This window comes from Triticum dicoccoides, chromosome 4A, assembly GCF_002162155.2.
Source record: "Triticum dicoccoides isolate Atlit2015 ecotype Zavitan chromosome 4A, WEW_v2.0, whole genome shotgun sequence".
In the NCBI taxonomy this organism is placed as follows: domain Eukaryota; kingdom Viridiplantae; phylum Streptophyta; class Magnoliopsida; order Poales; family Poaceae; genus Triticum; species Triticum dicoccoides.
The window spans coordinates 674,575,909-674,602,284 of record NC_041386.1 but is presented as its reverse complement, the minus strand read 5'-3'; the positions used below and the strand labels follow the sequence as shown (position 1 = coordinate 674,602,284).

Below are 26,376 nucleotides of genomic sequence, written 5' to 3'. Positions count from 1 at the left end.
GCTTGGGTCAGCCTTGACTTTGAAGGGAGGAATTTAATGAAACTTTTCATGATCTCCAGATATGTCTGTCTTGCCCTCCAATCCCATGATGTCTCTTTTTCCTGAAAGAATTATGTGGCGCTTTGGCTCACCATATGATGTATTTGCTTCCTTATCTTTTCTTTTTCTCGATTTGGTAGACATGTCCTTCACATAGAAAACCTGCACCACATCATTGGCTAGGACGAATGGTTCATCTGTGTACCCAAGATTGTTCAGATCCACTGTTGTCATTCCATACTGCGGGTCTACCTATACCTCGCCTCCTGACAGGTTGACCCATTTGCACTTAAACAAAGGGACCTTAAAATCATGTCCATAGTCAAGTTCCCATATGTCCACTATGTAACCATAATATGTGTCATTTCCCCTCTTGGTTGTTGCATCAAAGAGGACACCTTTGTTTTGGTTGGTGCTCTTTTTATCTTGAGTGGTCGTGTAAAATGTATTCCCATTTATCTCATACCCTTTTTAAGTCATTACAGTCGAAGATGGTTCCCTGGCCAACGAGTACAACTCATCACAAATAGTGTTGTCACCCGTGAGATGTGTTTGCAACCAACTGCCGAAAGGCTTGATGTGTTCACATGTTATCCAGTCATCATACTACTCCGGGTGTTTGGAGCGCAGAATGTTCTTGTGTTCATCGACATACAGGGTCACCAAGGTAGAATCCTATAGAATTGTGTAGTGTGCTTGAGACCAAGAATGCACGTCCCTACATATTATTGAGTCCCCTCCTAGCGTGGCTTTTCCACTCAGTCTCCCCTCATACCATGATTGAGGGAGACCAATCTTCTTAAGGTCAGGAATGAAGTCAACAGAAAACCCAATGACATCCTCTGTTTGATGGCCCATGGAGATGCTTCCTTCTGTCCTAGCGCGGTTAAAGACATATTTCTTTAGGACTACCATGAACCTCTCAAAGGGGAACCTATTGTGTAGAAATACAGGGCCCAGAATGACAATCTCGTCGACTAGATGAACTAGGACGTGCGTCATGATGTTGAAGAAGGATGGTGGGAACACCAACTCGAAACTAACAAGACATTGCGCATCATCACTCCTCAGCCTTGGTAGGATTTCTGGATCGATCACCTTCTGAGAGATTGCATTGAGGAATGAACATAGCTTCACAATGGCTAATCGAACGTTTTCTAGTAGAAGCCCCCTCAATGCAACCGGAAGTAGTTACGTCATAATCACGTGGCCGTCATGAGACTTTAGGTTCTAAAACTTTTTCTCTGGCATATTTATTATTCCCTTTATATTCACGAGAAGCTAGACGGGACCTTCATTCTGAGTAGGCATTCAAAGAATATTTCCTTCTCTTCTTTGGTAAGAGCATAGCTGGCAGGACCTTCATACTGCTTTGGAGGCATGCCATCTTTTTCGTGTACATGTTGCTGGTCCTCCCATGGCTCCGGTGTATCTTTTGTCTTCCAATACATGCCCAAGAAGCCTAGTAGGTTCACGCAAAGATTCTTCGTCACGTGCACCACGTCGATTGAAGAGTGGACCTCTAGGTCTTTCCAGTAAGGTAGGTCCCAAAATATAGATTTGTTCTTCCACATGGGTGCGCGTCCGTCAGCATCATTCGTAACAGATAGTCCGTCGGGACCCTTTCTGAAGATTACTTGTAAATCATTGACCATAGCAAGTATGTGATCACCGGTACGGACGGCGGGCTTCTTCCGGTGATCTACCTCGCCTTTGAAATGCTTGCCTTTCTTTCGACATTGATGGTTGGTCTGAAGAAATCAATGATGCCCCAAGTACACATTCTTCCTGCATTTGTCCAGGTATATACTTTTGGTGTGATCTCAGCAGTGCGTCCATGGTGGTATCCCTTGTTTGTCTGTCCTGGAAGGTTAGTGAGAGTAGGCCAATAGTTGATGGTTACAAACAGCAACACATGTAGGTCAAATTCCTGCTTTTTGTGCTCATCCCACACAGTTGTAAAAGTTCTTCAACTAATGGCCTTAGGTACACATCAATGTCATTACCGGGTTTCTTAGGGCCTTGGATGAGAACTGGCATCACAATGAACTTCCGCTTCATGCACAACCAAGGAGGAAGGTTATAGATACATAGAGTCGGAGGACATGTGCTTTGATTGCTGCTCCGCTCCCCAAAAGGATTAATGTCATCCGTGCTTAAACCAAACCATATGTTCCTTGCGTCACCTGCAAAGTCCTCCCAGTACTTTCTCTCCATTTTTAACAACTGCGACCCGTTAGCGGGTGCTCTGAACCTCCCGTCTTTCTTACGGTCCTATCTGTGTCATTGTATCAACTTGGCGTGCTCTTTGTTTCTGAACAAACGTTTCAACCATGGTATTATAGGATCATACCACATCACCTTGGCAGGAACCCTCTTCCTGGGGCGCTCGCCGTCAACATCACCAAGGTCATCTCGTCTGATCTTATACCGTAATGTATCGCATACCGGGCATGCGTTCAAATCCTCGTACGCACCGCGGTAGAGGATGCAGTCATTAGGGCATGCATGGATCTGCACCTCCAATCCTAAAGGGCATACAACCTTCTTTGTTGTGTACATACTGTCGGGCAATCTGTTGTCCTTTAAAAGCTTCTTCTTCAAAATTTTCAGTAGCTTCTCAAATCCTTTGTCAGACACACCATTCTCTGCCGTCCACTGCAGCAATTCCAGTGTGGTACCGAGCTTTGTGTTGCCATCGTCGCAATTGGGGTACAACCCTTTTTTGTGATCCATCTAACATACGATCGAACTTCAGCTTCTCCTTCACACTTTTGCACTGTCTATTTGCATCAACAATGACCCGGCGAAGATCATCATCGGGCACATCATTTGGTTCCTCTTGATCTTCAGCTTCCCCTGTTGCAGCATCTTCAGCTTCCCCCGTTGCAGCATCACCGTATTCAGGGGGCACATAGTTGTCATCATCTTCTTCTTCTTTGCTGCCTTCCATCATAAGCCATGTTTCAACGTGCTTGGTCCAAAAATTATAGTGTGGCATGAAACCCTTATAAAGAAGGTGGGTATGAAGGGTTTTAGAGTCATAGTAAGACCTCGCATTCCCACATATAGGGCATGGACAATACATAAAACCATTCTGCTTGTTTGCCTCAGCAACTGCGAGAAAATTATTCACGACCTTAATGTACTGGGAGGTGCGTCTGTTACCGTACATCCATTGCCGGTTCGTCTGAGTACATCATGAATAGATAAGTGACCAAAGTATATACATAGTTCTCATTGAACAACATATAGGTCTCCACAGCATGTAATTAAATTATACATTGAAACTATGTAAAACATTCCAATGCAACAACAAATGCGATCATAACCGCAACCAAGGTAACAATTGATCCAACGACATAATGATACCAAGCGTCAGTATGAATGACATGTTTTCTAATCTTTCTAATCTTCAAGCGCATTGCATCCATCTTGATCTTGTGATCATCGACGAGATCCACAACATGCACCTCCAATATCATCTTCTCCTCCTCAATTGTTTTCAATTTTGCCGTCAAGTAATTGTTTTCTTCTTCACCTAAATTTAACCTCTCGACAATAGGTTCGGTTGGAGTTTCTGGTTCACATACCTCCTAGATAAAAAAATCTATGTCACGTTGCCTGGCATAATTGTCATAAACACTAAATGAAACTAATAGTTATAAAAGATAATATATATATATACCAAATCCGAATCATAGACAGGACGAGGGCCGACGGAGACGGATACCAAAATCATCGCACTATATAATAACAAACAATAATAAGTAAGAAAACTACACAAGTATCTATCTAAATCATACAAGTAAGAACTTTTTTCTTTTAGAAAGAAGATAAGATCAAGAGGCTCACCACGGTGGTGCCGGCAATGAGATCGGAGCGGGCGATCAACGGCGGTGAGGACGGCGACCGGACAGGACGGACCGCCAAATCTAGACAAATCTCGAGGAAAATGGAGCTTGGGCAAAGAGCATCGAGATGAGAAAGCTTAAGTGTGGCTCGGGCATTTCATCGAACACCTCATGTGCATAGGAGTTGACCTAGAGCACCAAAAAGCTGCCCAACGGCCGGTTAGAAAAATAGAGCAGTGGAGTGCTCTGCTCACGGGCGAGGGGGTATATATAGGCATCACATTGGTCCCGGTTCGTGGCTAGAACAACGAATAAATGACACCCTTTGGTCCCGGTTGTAGCAATGAACTGGGACCAATGGTTGTGGGCCAGGAGCGAGGCCCATTGGTCCCGGTTCGTGTCTGGCATCGGGACCAAAGGGTCCAGACGAACCGTGACCAATGCCCGACGAGCCCAGGTCGGCCCCCCGGCCTCACGAACCGGGACCTAGGCCTCCATGGGTCCCAGTTCATGACTGAACCGGGAATAATGGGCTGACCGGACCTGAATCAAAGCCATGTTTTCTACTAGTGGATGTAGTTCAGAGAGTTTAGCAAAGATACTGTGACCTTAACTTCTGTATGTGATTTGTCGAGAGTAAATCAGGGTGCCCAAAGTTCACTACCCTATTTACAGTTTGCCACTTAAAATGATTTTTAATAGTAAAACCGATTCTTCAATGTCATAACATCTTTGATATTCTTATGAGAAAGTCATGCAGAAAGTCGCTTTCAGATTTAAGTTAATCATATGTTCTACTCTCATGCTTAATTATCTGAAATTGCCTTGTGCCGAAACAACAGTACAATTTGATTTTTTAGTGCTTGATGTCCCCCATGTTTGGCTGCACATCCAAGGTAAGAGAGGCACGTGCCGTCCTGAAGTGCTACTCGTTAGCTTCAGATTGTAGTTTTAGTAAACAAATATCTAAGCTTTGCATCTTTCACCACGGCGAGTGACCACAGACCTGGGAACTTTATCAATAACCGAACCACTACACCTCAAGCTGGCGATCATAGTGATGTTCCTTCCTCTGTTCCAGTGCTTCTCTTGTATACTTCTTTATTTATGCATGCCCTTCCGCATGAGCTTCGCAGGCCATTAGTGCTTGGTTATCCTCTTATTCCTCCATTAGAGGGTTAGGATGGACTTCTCCATCTTTTACCACTGAAAACGGAAACTAGGTAGGCATAATTACAAATCCTGATACTTCCTAATCCTATGTTGCCAATGGGTTTTACTGGCATGGCAAAAACAGTTTCAGTCCTAAATTAGTGCAGAAGTTCTGTATATTATGTGTGTGGCATTCTGATGTGAACCTAGCATGACTGATATATTCGATACCGGTGAGCATGATCTCCTAGCTTGGCAAAAACAGTTTACTGGCATGGGTATATTACGTGTGTGGCATTCTGATGTTTACTGGCATGGCAAAAACAGTTTCACTCCTAGCTTGGCTAAGGTACACAAGCTGACTTTTTTCTTTGAGAACGGTGAGCATGATCTCTATTCTATTGAATAAATAAGATCACTATTACATTAATATTTGATACCATATGGTGCAACGACCATGACATGGATGCCTCATGCAGTTTGGCACTGTGACAGAGGACACCTGTTCCAAGAATCTGGACGGCTGGAGCATTTAATGCCATGGAGCTTTGAACACCCCCATGTATACACCATATGTATTTCGTAGAAGCATGTGCACGTAGGACCCATGTTCGGGGAATGGGCAGATATTTCAGTGACATATTTTCAGAATATATTTCAACCGACAAGTTGTGTACAACATATCTATTTAGAAGAAAGCAAGTTGTCTTGCATTGGGGGAGAAGATATTTCAACCGGTTTGTTACAAAACATAAAAAAATGAGTTAATCGCTGAAAACCACAACATTGAAGTCTCGTTTTGAGTGCACACACCACGGTGGTGTCAACAGGAAGATCGTGATACCCTTGAAGTTTGTACATGAAATGACAAAAGGTATTATTTTGTGCTAAAAGGCATACTGATATTATTTTGTCACAAAAGGTATTATTTTGTGCTAAAAGGCATACTGATATTCTTTTGTGACAAAAGGTATTATTTTGTCACAAAAGTTTGTACATGAAATGACAAAAGGCATACTGATATCAACGTAGCAGTAGCGCGTTAGGAAAAAACCGCGCTACTACTAATATTGCCACGAGCATCGCCACCAGACTAGGAATAGTAGTAGCGCCCGTTTTGCAAACGTGTTGCTGCTATTGAGCTGAGCAGCAGCGTTTTTCGCCAACACCTGCTGCTGCAACTAAGTTTAGTCCCACCTCGGTCCGCGAACAGGGTGTTTACCACCTTAAATATGTTACTTCTCAAACCATCACAACCACTTGGTCTTCAGTGAATTCTATAGGTAGGATCTCTGGCCATAATTGGAATCTTTGCAACCGGCGAAGATTCCTATTGACAATTTAGATTTTACACAAAAAGATCATTGATGACCAATGCATTTTTGTGTTTTTACATGCTTAGCCTTAGCTTGGCAGTAGCGCGTTTTGCAGAATGCGCTATTGCTAGAGGAGTAGCAGTAGCGCTTTTCTACGTAAAAGCGCTACTGCCAAGGTTGTCAGAATGACAATTCTGAATCGGATCGGAGCTCTGATGGCAGGATCGCAAATCATAGAATCTTCACTGTCAGGATCGTAAAAACATAGATTCTATAAACCAAAATCGTAGAATCAAAGGGGTTAGTTTGGATCGTAAAGTCGTAGAATCGTAAAACAGAATCGAGATTCTAACAACCTTGGCTATGACTATGGAGTTTAGCAGTAGCGCTTTATCCTAACACGCCTACTGCTAAACGCGACCTATCTTCCCCAACAGTCCGCCCCCACTCTCCTTCTCCACTCTCACTCACCCCCGCACCCCCAGTCGTCCGCCGCCACCGCCGTTCCCCGACCACCGTCGTCGCCCGCTGCCGCTGACGGTCCTGCTCCTCCTCCACTAAGGTAGGCCCTCCTTCCCTCCTCTCTCCTCCTCCACTCTCCTCCCTCCTCCTTACCGCGCCCCTCCCTCCTCCTTCGGCCACCCCTCCTCCCTCCTCCCTCCTCCTCCTCTCTCCTCCCTCCTCCCTACCGTGCCCCTCCCTCCTCCTCCGGCCTCCCCCTCCCTCACTACAAAAAAAAATACATCCGTGACATTTTGGGCCGAACGAAATTTTTTCTGTCATACGTATGACACTTCTATGACGATAATTGTGACAAAACCCGGTATCATCATAGATGTTGTAGGCTCCTACTTGTATGACAAAAAATCATGAAAGAAAATGGGCTTTTCGTCCTGGGCAGGCCGGAGACGCAGCTGCATGACATTCTTTGGGCCGTCCATGACGGAAAAAACCGTGGTAGAAGCGAGGGGGAGGAAAATTTCGGGGAGTTGCCAGTTATGGTGGGAGAGCGATGCGTGTTTCTCTCGTACAGGTACACTCCTGTGTGCGAGGCATTGGCTCTAACTGAACCCGAGCGAGGCGTTGGGCTCTAACTGAACCCGAGCGATTGCACTGCAAACTACGCGTTACTGGACCAGAGGGATCGATCGATGGCTGTTAACTGAACCCGATGGAGCGATTCCTTCGCTACTGCTGCTAACTGAAGCCGATCAATTGGATGAACAGTGAGCGTTGCGGGGGGGTTTGGTTAAACAGTGAGTGGTGGCATTGCCTTTGGATGAACATGTGGTGTGGAGGGTTGGATGAACAGTAGACGGTGGAGGGGTGGCCGTGGAGGGGTGGTTGAACAGGACCCCGTAGTGTGGAGGGCTGGATGAACAGTAGATGGTGGAGGGGTGCCCGTGGAGGGGTGGTTGAACAGTAGCTGGTGGAGTAGCGCGCGGTGGAGGCTGGATGAACAGGAGCGCGTGGAGGCTGGAGGAGGTCGACGGTAGCCCGTGGAGGCTGGAGGAGGTCGACGGTGGAGATGAACAGTATCCCGTTGAGTCCCGTTTTGCGGTACGCCACACCCCTCCCGATGAACATGACCCCCGTTTCAACTGTAGCGCTCCAATACAAGTCCGTTTCGTCCGTTTTGCGGTACGCCACACCCCTCCCGATCAACAAGACCCCCGTTTCGACCGTAGGAGGTCCGTTTTGTCTGTTTTGCGGTACGCCACACCCCTCCCGATCAACAGGACCCCCGTTTCGACCGTAGGAGGTATGTTTCCTCCGTTGTGCGGTATGCCAGGCCCCTTTTCCATCGCCTGTTCCGTCCAAGCCCTCCCGATGAACACGATCACGCATTCCATTCCGACCCAGCCGGTTGGCTCCCACACGTTCTGTTGCCTCCCGATGAACACGACGCATTCCGTTGCCTCCCCATGAACACGACGACGATGATGTTTCTCCGTTCCGACCCAGCCATGTACGTATGCACGAGTAGGCGTTCGAGACGATCCCCGTATGTACGTATGTGGCCGTATTTTCTTTCTTGCACCCTCACTGCTGTACGTACGTGTACATGCTACGTGCGCGCCTCTACATCTACGACACGTGTGCGCCTCTACATCGAACATTATGTACGTACACGTTCGCGACCAGAATGACAACGCTACGTACGCTTCGGCCAGGTGGGTCCCGACTGTCAGGCACTTCCTTGCGTGCGAAGATGTAGTTGGTGGGTCCTAGCAGTCAGGGGGGCGAATCGTTTTTTTTGCCCGGACGCACTTCCTTATGTGCGAAGATGTAGCTGGTGGGTCCCAGCAGTCAGGTAGGCGAATCATTTTTTTGCGAAATACGGTGGCCCGTCCGGTAGGTCCCTGCTGTCAGCCTCTCCACGTACAGTCCATGTCCGATGGAAGTCGTTCCTTGACCACCTTGACCACGCCGCGCGCAAGAGCACCATGGTGGTGGATCACAGCGAGGCCTAGGAAAGGGACGACTCGGAGCCGGGGAAGACGCAGCAGTGAATGCCCACGTGAAGAGGAGTAGGAGGATTCACTGGTTCGGCTGCGGTGTGAGGCTGCTGTCGCCGCGGAATAACAGGGGGTGTAGGGGATGGCCTGGACAGCGGTGGGAGTAGTAGGTGTCGGTGAGGCCTCCGCGGCAACACAGCCGGCCACGGGAGGCAGGAGCACGCGGCACGACCGGCGCTGGTTTGGGCGGCTGGAGCAAGAAGACCAGAGGTTGAAGAAGCACTACAGCCGTTGGATGAACATCATATGGTAACAAGAGCTAGAATCGTTCATATTGACTAAGTTGACAAAGCCCTCCGTCCCCGTCAACTTGGTAGGCCCACAAGTCAGCCTCCCACTATGCTGGGTTCCAGCTGGCAGGGGGAGTATTCATTTTTTTGTGCGTAATAAGGAGGCACTTCCTTGCGTGCGAAGATAGCTGGTGGGTCTGACATGTCAGCTGGGGGCACATTTTTTTCCTGAAATACAGAGGCCCTTCCGGTGGGTCCCAGATGTCAGGTGGAGGAATAATTATTTTGCGCGTAATAAGGAGGCACATCCTTGCTGCGGCCGTGGACCCAGTTGTCAGCCTCTCCACGTATAGTCCACTTCCGATGGAAGCCGTTCGTTGACCAAGTTGACCACGCCGCGCCGAGAGAACTAGGGCGGTGGACGACGGCGAGGCCTAGTAAGGGAACGACACGGAGGCAGGCAAGACTCGGCAGTTGTTTCCCACGTGGAGGGGAGTACGACTGTACGAGGGTTTATTGGTTCGTCTGCCCTCGCCGCAGAATAACAGCAGGTGTGGCCGTGCGGGTGATTAGAGGGATGGCTAGGCCAGCGATGGGAGTACGGTGGGCGGTGAGGCCTGCGCGGCAGCACAGCCGGCCGTGGGGAGGAGGGAGCAGGCAGTCCCGCCGGCGCTTGTTTGAGCGGCTGGAGCAGGAAGAGGAGAGATTGAAGAAGCACGACGGCCGTTGGATGGACATCGTAAGGTCACTAGATCTAGAATCGTTCATATTGACTAAGTTGACAAAGCCCTCTGTCCCCGTCAACTTAGTAGGCCCACAAGTCAGCCTCCCTATATGGTGGGTCCCAGCTAGCAGGGGGAGTATTCATTTTTCTGTGCGTAATAAGGAGGCACTTCCGGTGGGTCCGAGATGACAGCGTGGGGAACGTTTTTTCGTGAAATACGGTGGTCCGTCCGGTGGGTCCCAGCAGTCAGGGGCAAATGTTTTTTCGCGAAATACGGTGGCCCGTCTGGTGGGTCACAACTGTCAGGGGGGAAACGTTTTTTCCGCGAAATACTGGTGGCCCGTCCGGTGGGTCCCTGCTGTCAAGTGGAGGAATAATTATTTTTTGCGTAATAAGGAGGCACTTCCTTGTGGCTGCCGTGGACCCAGCTGTCAGCCTCTCCACGTACAGTACTCTTTCGATGGAAGTCGGTCGTTGACCACATTGACCACGCCGCGCCGAGAGCACCAGGGCGGTGGACGACGGCGAGGCCTAGGAAGGTGACGTTGCGGAGCCAGGGAAGACGCGGCAGTGGATGCCCATGCGGAGAGGAGTACGAGGGTTCACTGGTTCGACTGCGGTGTGAGGCTGCCGTCGCCACAGAATAACAGGGGGAGTGGGTGAGTGGAGGGATGGCCTGGCCAGCGGTGGGAGTAGTATGGGGACGGTGAGGCCTCCGCGGCAGCACAGCCGGCCACGGGAGGCAGGAGCATGCGGCACGACCGGCGCTGCTTTGGCCGGCTGGGGCAAGAAGACCAGAGGTTGAAGAAGCACTACGGCCGTTGGATGGACATCGTTGACCACGCCGCGCCGAGAGCACCAGGGCGGTGGACGACGGCGAGGCCAACGAAGGGAACGACAGGGAGCTGGGGAAGACACGACAATGGCTGCCCACGCGGTGGAGAGTACGAGGGTTGACTGGTTCGGCTGCCGTCGCCGGAAAATAACAGGAGGCGTGGGTGAGTAGAGGGATAGACAGGGCAGGGATGCGTGTATGATGGGGTCGTGAGGCCTGCCCGGCAGCACTACCGGCCACGCGAGGCAGGAGCAGGCGGTTCTGACGGCGCTGGTTTGGGTGGCTGGGGCAGGAAGATTAGAGACTGAAGAATCATGATTGCCGTTAGATTGACATCTAATGGTCTGACGCTGGTAGAGTCGATTGTTGACTAAGTTTTTTTTAAGAAACCTTGTGTACGCATGAACTTAGTAGGCCCACAAGTCAGCCTCCAAATCTGTGGCAGACAACATAAAGCCCATTTGCTATTTTTTACAATTTTCTGCCCCTTTGCTATTTTTTATAATTTGCAGCCCATTTGCTAATTCTTAAGTAATTTATTACAGCTCATTTTCTGCCCAGGACCACGGTCAAAAAGTTCAACCTTATTTTGCATATTTCGGTGGAGTCCAAACTGTTGTATTCCTGAAATGATAAACATTTTTTAAGAACTTATTGATTTGCCAAAAAAATCGTTTTGTTTTTGTAAGCAAATAAGACGTGGGACAATTGAGTTGGTTTAAGGGAAAACCAGTGGTGAAAAAATCAGCGCTGGGTGCGAAAAAACAACAAAAATAAGGATGTAAATATGAAAAGGGAATTTTATGTGTTTTCAATATAATGATACGTATATATGAACTAGTAAAACTATAGGTAGAGATTAGAAAATGGATGTAGGACATGCGTTTCAAGAGGAAAATAGAACTGGGCTGTGTGTTTGATTCAGTAAAAAAAACTGCCTGCGGATGTTGTAAGACAAAATATAACTAACGCTGGCGGGCCAGAGGCCAGTAGATACCTGCTGGATCTTTGTACCCCGTTGTCGTCATGGGCTGGGCCTGTTAAAAACAAAACCAACCCTGGTCAGTCTACAGCCCAGTTGAAACTTGCTCGACCTGAAAAAACAATATACGTGCTCAATATACGAGAGAATTCTGCAAGCACAGACTGATAACTAGGACGTAGCATGGATATTGTTTTTCTATCGTGATAATAAGTGCATGCACTTGTTTCGACAAAACTGTTGAACTGGGAATTCGAACGGCGGGTGCTTATGCTACCCATCAAATAAAAATCAGGTGCCTGAGAATTCATTTTGAAACAAATGACTTCAGCTTTATATCCACGTCGACCCTCGGCATGATGGTAGGAAGCAAATGCAAGTTCATACAAAAAGATCGTTAACAAGAATACCAACTTGCGGACGACAAGGTAGTACAACTACCAATGCCAAACTACTCCTGGCCCTAGTGTTCGTCTGGTAGAAAATCTTGCAGAGGACCAGCTCCCGCTCCTTCTCTTGTTCTAGGTCCCCAAGGTGGTACTGGTGCATCACCCAGTTGGTCCTTTGCTGGTCGAAGTTCTTGTTGGTGTGCAGCACCAGAACCTTTTTTGTTGCCCGTCTGTCGGCCATTGAACATCACAGGCAAGGTATTGCTTGTCTTGTGCCACATCGCGTGCATGCCGCACTCCGACTGTATCTTGCGACGCGTCCATGTGCCCCTTTTGAACGCCCTGGAATTGCGCTGGAAGAAATGCTTCCTTAGGCCACTCAGTGTGATACCTGCAGTATTGTGGAATACAGGTTTTAGGGTACCTAGTTGGCATTTTCATAACATCTTTGGCATGTTGCAGTCACTTGTTTCACTTTTTATTAACTGTCAAATTGTAATTGTTTCACCAGGTCTGCGTCTTAAAAGAAAAATAGAGCTATAAACAAAGGAATATGTTTGTGCAAGTAGACGGCCGATCGGTGTCTTACCTGGAAGTTTCTCAGGTTGGGTGTAGCATATGCCATACTCGCTGTCGATGGTTGGTATGAACAAATCGACGAGAGACTGGAATCTCGCGCTGTCAACACTCACTTTGGCCTCAAGGTGCTCGATCAGCTCTTGATCCGTGGGATCGAACTTGATGCTAGCTGGAAGTACCGGCGAATCCTTCTTCCACTTGCATCGGTAATTCCAGTTATATGGTACTCAATGTATGATCAATCGACTGTTTTAAGTGAATGATGAAAGATTTCGACAGAGTAAAAACTCGCGCTTCTTTGACAGCTGTACGACAGTAATTGCCATGCTGTTTTGCAAGGGCGCTTGTAAAAACTCTAAACACTATTCTCCTCTTATTTAATGGATGAGGCAAATCTTTTGAATCCGTTTCGGAAAAAAATCGACAGATAAGTGGTACTCCAAATCTGATGTCCGGACTACCCGAACACGCCGCCGGGATTCTTGTGTCACCTCACGTGCAGCGTGTGGTCACGTCAATTCAATGTGTGGACATGATGAATAATTTGACCGACGTATACTAGTACTACTACTGTACTACTTACTAGTCGTATTTAGTGTCACAATTTATACATAGGTTTTACTAACAAGTACTCACTTGAAGCGTAACTGATATATATGTATATATATGGCTTCTGCACAGCATCTCCATCATCATTATCAGTACATCCTACGCAGGTGAGTTAGGATGCACTTGATCCCAGGAAGGTATTTATCCTTCAAACCAGAGGAGTGCTTCAAACTAACAACAGTACATAATATCCAACAAAAGAGGGTCGTGCTACAGCAGCGGAATACATGGCTTAGTCTAGATATCGGCACGAATCAAGTTGTGCATATTTGCTGTTGGCATGAACCACATCGCCGCATGTCGGGTTTGCAAAAGCCATCCATCGCATGGAAGCTTGATGCCTTTCACACACTGAAGATTACCTGGGAACAAGCTATGTCGACGAATCTCTGGATAAGGTGATTCATGAAGCCCATGGTATGATATGTAAACACAGCCCCCCTCACGAATGGAAGTTGCATAGCACAGTAATCATCGCCGGTGATATGATCGATGATTGGTTGGATGATCGGATAATTGAGTCCGAGGAACAAGGAGTGGTTGCCGAGGCTGTAAACCCGCCTCCAGTTGAATATGCCTTGCCCAGCGGAGCTGGGATCTTTCTCGAACACGAAGCAGCCATAGCCATCAATGTCACGAACGCCCCACGCATTGTACTGCATGTGGTTTGATGTAATGATTTGGTCAATTTGGTATGTGCGAATGAGCATCAAATGACCGTCGTCAGCTGAACGAGCGATAAACCAGCACCCATCAGCTGGTATGATTCCAGATCCTGGAATCATGAAGGCCAGCGCATTTGCGTGTGCTGCAACAATTCAAATTGGACACCAAAAGGACAAAAATAAACAATCATGTTCAGAGTATGTGTGGAATTAAGATTATTATAACAGTGACACATATCATAGACAGAGAATTGCAATGCCGTGGTCATAATCATACCCCAAGTTAAAAAAAATAAGCCAATGGCTTTCATATTCTAGCAACATGCCATGGTTCAAACATCATGTAACAATGAGAGGAAAACAGCTATGACATCGCCTACTCATATTCTACCATAGCACTTACTACTATTATTCTCATATCAACTCTAAGCAATAACATGCGTTGTTATAAAAATCTTGTAAACGAGAGCAACATATAGCAATCATGATGTTATGCTCATAATATGCATTCTAACAATCATTGGATGCCAATTGTTCTCATATCAACTCTAACAATAACATGTGTGGTCATAAAAATCTAGGAAATGAGAGGAACATATAGCAATGATGTGGTTATAGACATGCTATGCATTATAAATTTGTAACAAATGAACAGGCAGTCGTATTCATAAGGTAAAGATGAGATGAGATAGAACAATTACACGACGATAGATTCCACCAGTATACGCAGCCAATCTATGCGTCGACCACGTAAACGATGCCATCGTGCACTATAGCATCAGACAGAAATGTTTCCTCAACAGGATTGATGATGAGCCATAACCATGTATGGTGACCGGATTCCAGATAGACTTATCCCATGTTGAACAAGGCAATGAGCTTGTAATCCATGTAGTCTTCTGATGGTGTGGGCGCTTCGCAGATTACAATTTTCTGCAAACAGAGGTCGAGCCAAAAGCTTGACGCGTCTCGTGCGTAGTAGGCAGGAGTGTCTGGCGGGCCGCGAGGCTCGATGTCGGCGGTATCCAACGATGGAAGGGTGATCTCTTGTTGGGTGTAGATATCCACGAGACGCCACAGACTACCGGTGTGGTGGATGAGGATGATCGAGTTGGCCTTCATGCCCGCCCAGTAGTGGACGCGCATGAAGGACACGTGGACGGGTAGTGGTAGCATGTCGAGGGGCACCACGGCAACCTCCGTAGGATCGTCAAGTCGGTGTCTGGGCCACCTGCGAGTATCAGGCATCAGCAAGCAGGGTGTCTTGAAAAGAGCCGGCCGGTTGTAGACGAGTAGACGGTACAAAGACACCGAGCATGCGGCCAGACGAACGGTGCTGAGTAGGTCCATATGACTACAGATCTGCTCCAAGAGAACATCGGGGAGGGAATTCCAATCGCGGCCCTGCGTGTCAGTCGGTTCTTCCATTGGGATTTTTGGTGCCTGCGAGCCAGCGGGGAAGTGGATTCGGGCGAGCGAGCGAAGAAGCTTCTCCTCGTGTGGCCGAGCAGTGAGCGGGGGGATATGGTACGCGCGAGCTACCAAGGAAGATGGCTCGGGCGGGCGAGCAGTGAGCGGGGGTAAATGGTGTGCGGCCGACGAGGGGGAAGAGAGGAGGAAGAAGAAGAGAGGAGGAAGAAGAGTGGCAGACGGGGAAGAAAGTGCATTAAATCTCAATTCTACTAGTACTACTACCGGGATATAGGCACCGTCCTCCGAAGTGTAAATAGTTACACCGATGACATGTGGGTCTACCACAAGAGGGCCCATATGTCAGTTAATGGAGGACACAGGTGCGTAGGTGTATTTGCGGAAGCGTGCTCTATTGGCAAACATGATGGCACTACTGGGTAAGGCTGATTTAGTAACACCAACATGCTGGTTCAGCTTATTAATTACATGTCCCATCTGCTGCAGTGTGTATTGTCACTTCACTGCGAAGACTAGTTGAATAGTTCTCTCTGACCGAGATGGGGAATGATGGATTGCGAGGATTTCCTTTCTACAGTATCCCTATGCCTCTACGCTCACATCACTAATTTTGCTCCGTACCTAGTCACTTGTTGAAATCTGTAGAAAGACAAATACTCCGTATTTGGGAACAGAGGGAGGCTTTTACTCCATACTGGAGTATTTGGGAACAAAGGGAGTATCACCATATGGAGGGAACAGAGGAAGCTTGAAATATGAACATGTCAATGGGAGGGAGTAAGCCCCATGCATGCATGGATGCATGCAACATGCAACACTCACACGTACTCCACACGGACGCACGCAACACTCATGCACCCATGCGGCACACAGCACACGAAGCAACACACACGCTCACGCTCAAGTGCTCAACCTACTCCCTACGTCCATGAAAGACTGTACATTTAGAGATTTACACGTTGACCAGGGTATAATTAACGCCCAAAAGTAGCAGAATTATGTGTGCATGCGACCATTGAGATAAGAAGATTAAATGAAGGCCGTTGCATGCTGTAATTAAGGATAGACATGTAGCCTATACCTACAGCACAAGTTGGTGCATTACCGTTGCATGCTGTAATTAAGGATAGACATGTAGCCTATACCTATAGCACAAGTTGGTGCATTAGTCAATCAATACCGATTTAGATTAAAGGCTAAATGCATTGGAAGTGTAGATGTACATCATGTTCTACTACACTCTTTGTTTTATAGCCGATGTACACTCTTTGTGTAAAGGCCGAGGGAGGACACGCGCATGCACTCACATACACAGCCAGGGCGGTTTGGGCGCAAGGATTGGACTCGTGTGGCGCCGGCGTAAAGTTTTGTTTAACTGATTTCTTTGCTCCGCCAGCTGATAGGTGGGACCCAGAAACCAGGTGACAATTTAACCAGTCAGCAAAGTGCCACGTCGACTATGTGGCCGTTCAGTAGGGTGCAATACGGTGCTCTACGATGAGCTAGTGATCGTATAATCGACACAAAACTATATATAGTGACCGTAAAGAGCATATTGTTACATATGTTGACCGCCAGTGTATTTTTCTCGTTTCAAATTAAGCCATATTAATCGGAAAGGACGCAATATGGACTATTACTAGTACTAGTACTTCTTTGATGTGTCCCGTCAACTCGCCGAACGAGGAGAATCTTGCTTACTACGCATCTTCCTCGCCCACGCGCGCGGTGGTTCGCAAGACGAGGAGAGGGTTTTGACTACAGCGCCCTCTCCCTCTTCCTCTCCCTCGCCCTCGCCCTCGCGGTGGACGTGCAACAGTTAAATCAGTGTCAGATTCCCAGAAGCATATTGTACTGTAGTATCATTATTGTTGGACCTTCCGAAGAGGCGAAGAGGCAAGTGCAACGTTCACATGAGTACGAACTGTTGAACCTCACGAAGAGGCAAGGAGCCAAGCGCAAGGTTTTATAGGAGTTTTCGTCCTAGTAGGAGTGTACTACAACTATTGCGAACGATGCTACTGTATGATGCCGCCACGTCACGGATATCCAAAGCTGTGCCACCTTTTTTTCTCAAAGAGCGTGTTGGAGCCCGTGCAACAACCACACAAGTTGCACGTAAACATAACACATTTACTAGTAATAAAATTCTAAAGGACAAATGCCAGTATGCCACACAAGTTCATCTCCAATTCATGTGATAAATTTGTGCACGACTAGTCTACATATATTCACAGCGCTACCGTTCACAATTACCGTACTCCACTTACACGTTATAGATGGGCTACATGCATGTCCTCCTCCAGGTTCCAGTTCTAGGTGTTCTTCATGGATGGCACGATCCATAGCGGTGGGCAACGGGAATCACTGTCGCAACTTTCTAGTCCGGTTCCACACGATGGAGACTCATCCAAGCTGAAGCGGCATAAATCAGGGATAGCGTGTCCCAGCATGTCGTTCATCTGGCGGTGTGCAATGAAGACACAACCATGCTTCATGAACGGCAGGCCTTCCGTGTCGTGCACAGAAGGTGGCATCCGCTTAACAATGGGGTAGTTGTCCCCGATGAAAAGCGAGTACTCTCCAAGAGTGTTCCTCGGCACCCACGTAGCATCACGGGGGTCGAACTCGGCGCCGTTCATCTGGTACAAGCGGCATCCCAGATCTGGACACATGGTGACGTACATAGTCAAGGTCCATGCATAATAATGTTGTGCTCAAATATGGCGGTCAGTAATAATGTGCAGCAAATAGTACTACTCCGGTATAGAGGAAGTAAAATAATCGGCTTATTATATATAGCCACTCTTGGCTACATGGATGAGATAGTAAGACATGGAAAAACAAAAATGGTGGCAGCTAGTGGGTTCAAGTCTTCAAGGGCCCAGCTAGCTATATGCGTCCTCCAAGGTAAAAAGTAGTCCTACTAGTAGTACTAAGTATTCTAATAGTACAACAATGAAAGAGAAGGCGAGAGGGTTAAAAAATGGAATACCTGGGTAGATGGTGACGGTCCGATCGTGGTAGATTGTGTGACCATTTTGCACATCACTGGTACCATGGGTAATGACTGCTAAGATAGTTGATCCCAATATGCCAAAGTCAGCTACAAGTTTCCAGGTTAGACCGAATCGCGGATGCAAATGCATATTCAGGATCGGCGATCTTATTTTGATCGGGGGATGACTGGTCCCTACAAAATAATGGAGTACCGTTAGGGATGCAAATGATGGTTTGTGCATTCCGTTTGTAATCTCCCGTACCGTAGGATGGCAACCATATGAAACAAGTCCCCTGGCTTGTCACCACGAAGATGCGGCCTAGATGGCGCATGGCGTCTTCGAACATGTAGGGGTACAAATCTGCCGCCGCCAACATGCGCCAGCCTCTGCCGTTATGGCGTCTTGCATTGATGGCAATCCTTATGTCGAACACCGCGATGAGATAGTAATTGTCGTAGCCGCGTCGCTTTGTCGGCGGGTCCGTAATTTCTATATTCTTCAATCTCATGTAGGCATCATCATACATATTTAAGCCCAGCCAGTCCGGAAGGCCGATCCCAATGGTGGAGAAGGGGTCTACCTGAACGGCCGCACTGCTGTGGATGTTGTGCAAAATGATGGTGGTATCCGGCCGGAGTTATGCAAGCCAATCTTTGTTAACACCGACCCAGACCTATATATAAGACGGTGGGCAGCGGAGAAATTATGGGATGGAAATGGAATAACTAAGTACTACATGATCAAACTCCATTACTGACCAGCTCATCGGACAAAATCCAACTACCTCCCAACGTCGGCAACTCTAGCGGAGTCAACGTGCAACCATGGCCAGGGAGTGGTGGACTGTTCGAAGGATTGTACCATAGATGAACCTTCTCCTCGAGGACGCATGGAAGACCAACAAGCATGGCCTTTTCCCAAACCTGTTTAAGCAGCGTCTTGGAAAAGTTGGTGCAGGAAGCACCGAGTCTTGCGGCGGTGAGGACGTCGGAGCGGCGTGCGATTTCTCCCAGAGGATCGTCGTCCAAGGTCTCCCAGCCCCGACGAGAAGGAGAACCTCCTAGCGAATCCATGGGAGCAGCGACGAACTTCCTTCTCTTCGGGGGGAGGGGAACTGGCGAGGAGGAGATAGTAACCGCAGGGCCTCATCCCTTCCAACTATAGATCGTTCCTCAGCTAAGGGGTGAGGCTATTATTTACTACTAGTACTAGCATTATGGAACGTTATGGGATTGCATTATACTGTAAATAATAGCACTAGTAAGAAATTTTTGGCACTAGGTAGTAGTTTTTTGCGTGGATTAAGAAATTTTTGGTATGTTTTCGCCATTTTTTGTACACGACAACTAGTGTCAAAAACGTCTTACATTATGTGACGGAGGAGTACGTACTCGTACTGTAGCAGTACCAGTACTACTTTTCTTAACTACGAGTATTAGTGCGATGTATTGTACTTCTAGTCTAGTCTAGTATTGTGCACCAGTTTTGAACTCTTGAATCTCAGGGCCAAGGAGCTACAGTTGGAAGTGGAGGGTACTACTATTCTCTAGAACCATTGCTATACTATAAATGCAGGGGAAGTACACCCGCGTAGTGGCCTAGTGGTATTCAGCCGCTCCTCTCACGTAGGAGTAGCTGGCCTACTCAGCCGCTCCTCTCACGCACACACTAGCAGCCTGTTTATCAGCGACGGTTACTGCGGTCTGCAGGGGCAGAAAATTAGAGGTATTTGATACAGCGAGACTAGGCTTTTCTCTTCCATTTGTGGAGGTGTAATGGATCTCATCGAACTTTGTTAGTAGTTCCTTCTTTATGAATGAGATGAAGCAAAGCTTCTGCCTCCGTTTCAAAAAAAACACGTCAAGAGGAATTTCTTTTATAGAAGAGCCGACAATGGAGTGAAGTCCATGCGTGCAACGCCACAAGCTACAGAGTACTAGTAGTACAACACTTTACATACAGAGCCATATTGCACAGTTCCCAATGCCCCACCAGGCTTTTCCGGCTCCTCGGCCTTAATTGGGAGGCGCTAGTTTAAATATGATACTAGCTGATGAGGAAGCAGCAAGCGAGGTGCGGCTAGGGCGAGCACGCGAGCCACGGGATGCTGGGAAGGAAAACCCGTTCATGTGGCTAGGTTGTCCAGTGCACCCAGATTGTGGGGCCGCACATCCGTATGGCTTCAAAACTCAAACTAACTGTGTAAAATATTGGCTCGCAGCAAAGTGTAGTAGTACTATTTTTTTAAAGGCCATCGTGCGTTCGGCCGGGATCGAACCCACAAAACGAGGTATACACTCCCGCTACCACTAGTAGTACTCGTTGGAGTACAACGCAACCTAGAATCGCCTTTTTTCGCTAGTAGTACGTACATTGTTCCTTACAAGAAACCCCTAATAATGCAAGAAATCACTAAAATGCCAAGAAACTACTACCAATTGCATACGTGGCAAACTTAAGATAAGACTACCTTATCAACCATTGTACATGCTCTTACCAACCAAAATCCTCGAGTAACCTCCTACCTCCGGCCCGTCCACCTAGTCATCCTCGGGCATGGGACGTAGCTACCGCCGCCGGCAGAAGGCGAGGTCAAAACCGCCGGCGGTGCGGAGCCCATGTTGCGGCAGCCCGGATGCCAGCTCCGTCCGGCGCTCGCGGCCGCTATCTAGCCAAGATAGCTCCGTCCAGCTGCTTGTTTGCAAGGTTTGCTAGCTAGATTGGCACGGCAGCGCGGTGGCTTGCTCGCGTGCGCCGCGCTCAGGCCAGCCATATGGCGCGAGCGAAGGCCAGTGCGGCGGCTTGCTCGCTCGTGAGTCACGCTCGGGCCAGCCTGCCAACCCGTGTGGAGGCTACCGCGGCGTCCGGCTTGTCCGGCGGAGCGGCGGCCAACTCGCTCATCACCGGCGCCACCGACGAACACGCATCAGTACTGTTTGAAGTAATGTTCAGGAAAAATAATGATTTGAGGGGGGATAACAGGATAGAAGGTCAGATGTGGGTCCCTCGTGTCAACGGTCAAACAAAATGTGTTGGTTTAACCCGCCTCGTCAGCATGGACGTGTGGGCCAGCCCAGTCATAAATGGGTTTAAATGAACCTAATCGGTAGGTGTACTAGGTAGTAGCTTTTGGCGTGGATTAAGAAATTTTGGGTATGTTTTTGCTATTTTTTGTACAATAGATTCTTCCTAGGGCTGGTTGAAAGTGGTAGTTTTTTGTTAAATACTCTACATATTGTAAGTAGGAGTGAAAGTTAAGCTTTGGAAGCCAATAAGTAATGCTAGTTACATAGTGCATATGCGTGCATGATTGAAAGTAAATATCAACCATGAGTGACTAATATCTTGATGGAAAACTCGAAACTATGGAATACTAGAAAAAATACATGGTTGGAAATACTAGCAATGTTCATGTCCGTTGCAACAAATCATAATTAGAATAATACTTATTGACAAACTTGGTACAAAACACCCTAATTTTGATATACATATGTCACTAGAGATATATTATGTTTCAATTATCCAGAAACAAGAGAAGAAGGTCCCTACATGGCTCCTTCGAGATCAGCGACTCTCGGCCGTCGGATCGGTTTGCTTGATGCGTTTCTGGGCGTCGGATCAAGATCTGGATGAACCCGGGCCATTGGATCTAAGATGAATACTCCTGGAATGAATAGTAATGGCAGCAAAATGTAAATACCGTGCCCCCACCGGGGCATTTCGGTCATTTCGCGTCATGTGGTATAAAAGGGGGCCGCTCATGTGTAGAGGAAACCTAGCCGTCGTCGCTCCTCCCGCACACCCGCACTCGCGCCGCCCCTTCCTCTTCCTCCCCCTCATCTCTCTCTCCTTCCAAATCCTAGGCCCGAGCCCGCCTCCCCGCCCCGCCGCCGCGCCTCCCCGCGTCGCCGCCGCGCCGCCACCAGTGCCTCCTTCTCCGCCGCTACCTTACCTCCTCCTCCTCCCCTCATGCCATCCCCCTCCCCTAATCCCTTGTCCGCCCCTAACCTCTCCTCTCCTGCACCTCTCATCACGACCCATGCCAAGTAGGCCACCGTGACCGAGCAGGTCAAGCGGCGCGTCCAGATCGGCGAGGAGCCGCCCCCAGATCGGCCATGGTGTGACCGAGTAGAGCAGGTGAGGAGGGAGACTAGGTCGAGGAAGATCTCCTCCTGCTGCTCCTCACCTCTCTCTTCCTCTGCTCTTGCACAGGAATGCCGCCATGGATGCCTCGACTGGACAGAGCACAGCGCGCCTCGTCCTTGCTCCCGCACCGGGGCCCTTCTCCTCCAGCAACCGTACGCGCAGGTGAGTCGTCGAGGGACTGCGGCCCTTTTCTTCCTTCTCCTCGCAACCTTCTCTCTCACACACATCTCTCTCTTCCTGTGTGGACAGCAGCCATGGACAGAATCTGGAGCTATAGATTTCAGCTTGCTTGGGCGTTACCAATATATACAGAATACTCTTAATAATGTGCTTTAGCCTGCTGCCTATTAAACTGAAATAACAGTCCATTTCTAAATATTTGCAGTGCTCCACTTGCTCATTCCATTCTATAGGAGAAACTGCACACCTTTGGTATACTTGGTTGTGTTCTTTGTGTAGTTGGATCGATCACAATTGCACTCCATGCTCCATAGGAGCATGATATTGATTCGGTAAGGGAAGTTTGGGATTTTGCAACTAAGCTAGGTATTAACAACTGGAACATAGTGATGACAATGCCATTATTAACTTAGTTATATTTCACATGCTATACAACTATCTAAATAATTTGTTTTCTTAGCTTTTCTTTCCTATACAACTATAGTGGTGGTGGCAGCCTTTGTTATATATTTTGTTGTCCCTCAGCATGGACAAACAAACATCATGGTGTACATTGGAGTCTGTTCTCTTCTAGGATCTCTCACTGTATGCCTTTTCCCAAATAGATAACTCTTGCCTATAGCATAATTTATCTTGAGATTTCTTTATGGGATTTTCACTGGCTCCCATTTTCCATTTGATAGTGAAAATTTAACAGGTTATGAGTGTAAAGGCTCTTGGAATTGCATTGAAGTTAACATTCTCAGGAGTGAACCAACTATTCTATCCTCAGACCTGGGATTTTCCTCTAATTGTTGCTACCTGCGTAAGCACCCAGATAACTATCTAAATAAGGGAAACGTTTCAGTTTCTGTTATTATTGATGCCATAGAGTTGTGCATTGGTGCATCAAGTTGGATGGGGAACTTCAGGGGCAAAAGTGTTTTCTGCACAGCAGATTCAACAATGCATTAACATGACAGTCATCACATCACCCAAGAGAATATCGATGCCATTTTTGTCATTTCTCCACACGATGTCACATGCACATTTGGTGACAATAGGGAATCACCTTAACTTCTGCCTATCATGTGGAAGGCCTTCTCGCTAATCGAGTGAATATATTTTTCTTGTAGTTTTAGCTTTGGTTATCTCTTTCTCGTTATGTTGACTTAGAGTAGAATAGCATATACACTATATGTAGTAGCGTTTGGTCCTTGCAAAGGAAAGGCCATTACCTTCTGCAAGTGATTCTCCTTTATATGTGATAATATTTTTGGTGCATATGATATGGAACTAGGCTTCAGGTTAATAAGGAATGTTCTAACAACTCTCTAATGCATGCTACCTTTTGGCATTATATGTTTTCTATTTGGCACTTGAAGTTCTTTCTTTTGAGCCACTAACATAAGCAAATCATTAACAACAACATTTTATTTCATCTATAAATTGCAGGCACTGTACACCTTCAATACAGCAGTTGTTTCACCAATATATTACGTGATGTTTACCTTGCTAACAATTATAGCCAGTGTGATAATGTGCAAGGTAATATTTTGCATTGTTTTCAGTGCATCCATTTTGCCAACTGAACTTCCTTAAAGTAAAATGTTGTAAACATTGCTGCTGAACTGCGGCGTGATTCTACTTTTATGTCTTGGTCTTCTTATTAGTTGCTCCTAAGTGGATGAACTATTTAGTTAATTCTCATTATCATTTGACATACCAAAATGATAAAGAATCTTGGGCACTCATTGTTCTCCTAAAAATTAGCAACCAGATATTAACAGGTCCATGATGCTATGAGCACACCTTTTTTGTACAAATGTCATATTTGTTGAAATATTATGTGATGGAGTATCGGTTGCCCTGCCTTTGGTTGTAGCACCCATTGGATAGTTTTCTATTTGTGGATTTTTATTGCCTTTTGATCCATGTCACTCGATGTTAACATGTATACGGCATACACGTAAACTGAGATGGCTTCTTTTATTTGAGAACTGAAGGGATTATGTTACCTAGCCTAAAGGGAATTTTCTTTGTAGGTTTTATTATATTTTATTTACATGTATATGAAATACACATTTATGGCTCATACCTGATCCATATGAACTGAGATGCTTCCTTTTCTTCTTAGGCATGTTGATATCTATCTCCATTGATATGGCATCTCCTTTTTCGTGTTACTTAACAATTTGTTTTCTGGGTAGTTAAAATATCCTAAAAAATCTTGAACATATAGCTTCAATGGACATGTATTATTTTGATGAAGAATTCAATCCATGCATGTTTTTGTCATCTAATTTTGTATTCTCAGCTCCATGGAAGTGATAAATTTTAGTTTTCTGTTCAGGGAGATCTAGCCGTCCAGAGCAAACGGACGGCTAGGTCTCCCTGAGGGAGGGGGGCTGGAGGGTTGGAGAAGCTCTCATTGGCGGCAGCTTTCGTGACAGTGAGTCCTGCACGGTAGATACCTTTGTCTTGCGGATATAATGGTGATTGGCGATGGAAATATTTCGATTTAGTGATAGACGTGTCTGAAGTTGAATCTGTTCTGTTTTTTGGTTTTGAATTGTCACAGGTTACAAGCTACAAGCATGATTTACATCTCCAGTGCATCCTTGAGTGGTGACGACCATGCTTTCTTCCTTTGCAATTTGACCAAAAGTTATGTAACCATTCAACAAGGTGAGATCTCCTAATCTCCCCCTTACTGTTTTCTATTTTGGCTGATGTGATTTTACTCTGTTTGTGGGAGTGGGAGTGGTGTTCCTTTGCAACCATGAATAGTGAAGTATATGGCTTCATGTCTTGGATAGTTTCCACTTTAGATTTAGATGGCATTGGTTGTGTGCGATAATGTTGTCACTTCGTGGTTTTGATAGGATAGTGCCTCATCCTATAGGACATGCTTAGACCATCTGAATATTTTTTTGCGGACAACACACTTGCACCATGATTTATAATATTTTCTTTATCTCACATGTTGGCCCGAGGGATTCACTATCTTCAGTGAGGCCAATCATTTTGTCTAAATGGTGGTGTTACATCAAAATTTACATGGACTGCATCACACTATAGTGTCTTTTTTAGCCTTGTAGGTATATTAGATAAATATATCTAAGAAATGGTCGATGTTTTACGATGATTGGTTCGTGTTGTGGAGCAACTGTGAATGATCATACGAACCAAGTCAACCATTTTTTTGTTCTGGTTCAGATACTAAAGGTTGTTTATATATGAAAAGAAAATATGCTTGCAGGAATGTATACACCAACTGCAGTCATCCACACACAAACATGTTGCCAAGATTCCATTCAACCAAATTCTAAATGATAAAATATTATATAGGTATTTAAATTCACAATCTTGTTGGTAGCTTACCAAGCTGGCCGCTTGGTTAAATTCAAGTGGAACAAAGTTTGCGTCATTTCGTGTCGATTTTATTGTTAACACCAATTATGTAATAAACTATCTGTGAATAAGACAGTGGTAAGAGATGCAATAGAGCCTGAATAATTTTGTAACTCTGCATCTTTAGTAATCCTACTTCTTTTGAAGGGATGCTTACTAATTGGCTCCACACAAGCGAAACCAACTGAAACTACACATGCTGAGAAGACAAGCTCAAGTAGAAGAGCAACATGGATATGCAATTTTACATTCTCTACCCCCTCGGTGAAGAAATATAAGAGCATTTAGATCACTAAAGTAGTGATCTAAACGCTCTTATATTTCTTTACGG

The 26,376-nt window shown here is 46.6% G+C and overlaps 1 pseudogene; it reads left to right on the top strand.

The window, feature by feature from the left end:
- The first annotated feature begins 22,548 nt into the window (after positions 1 to 22,548).
- On the top strand, positions 22,549 to 25,263 carry LOC119284051 (annotated as a pseudogene).
- Positions 25,264 to 26,376: the final 1,113 nt, after the last annotated feature.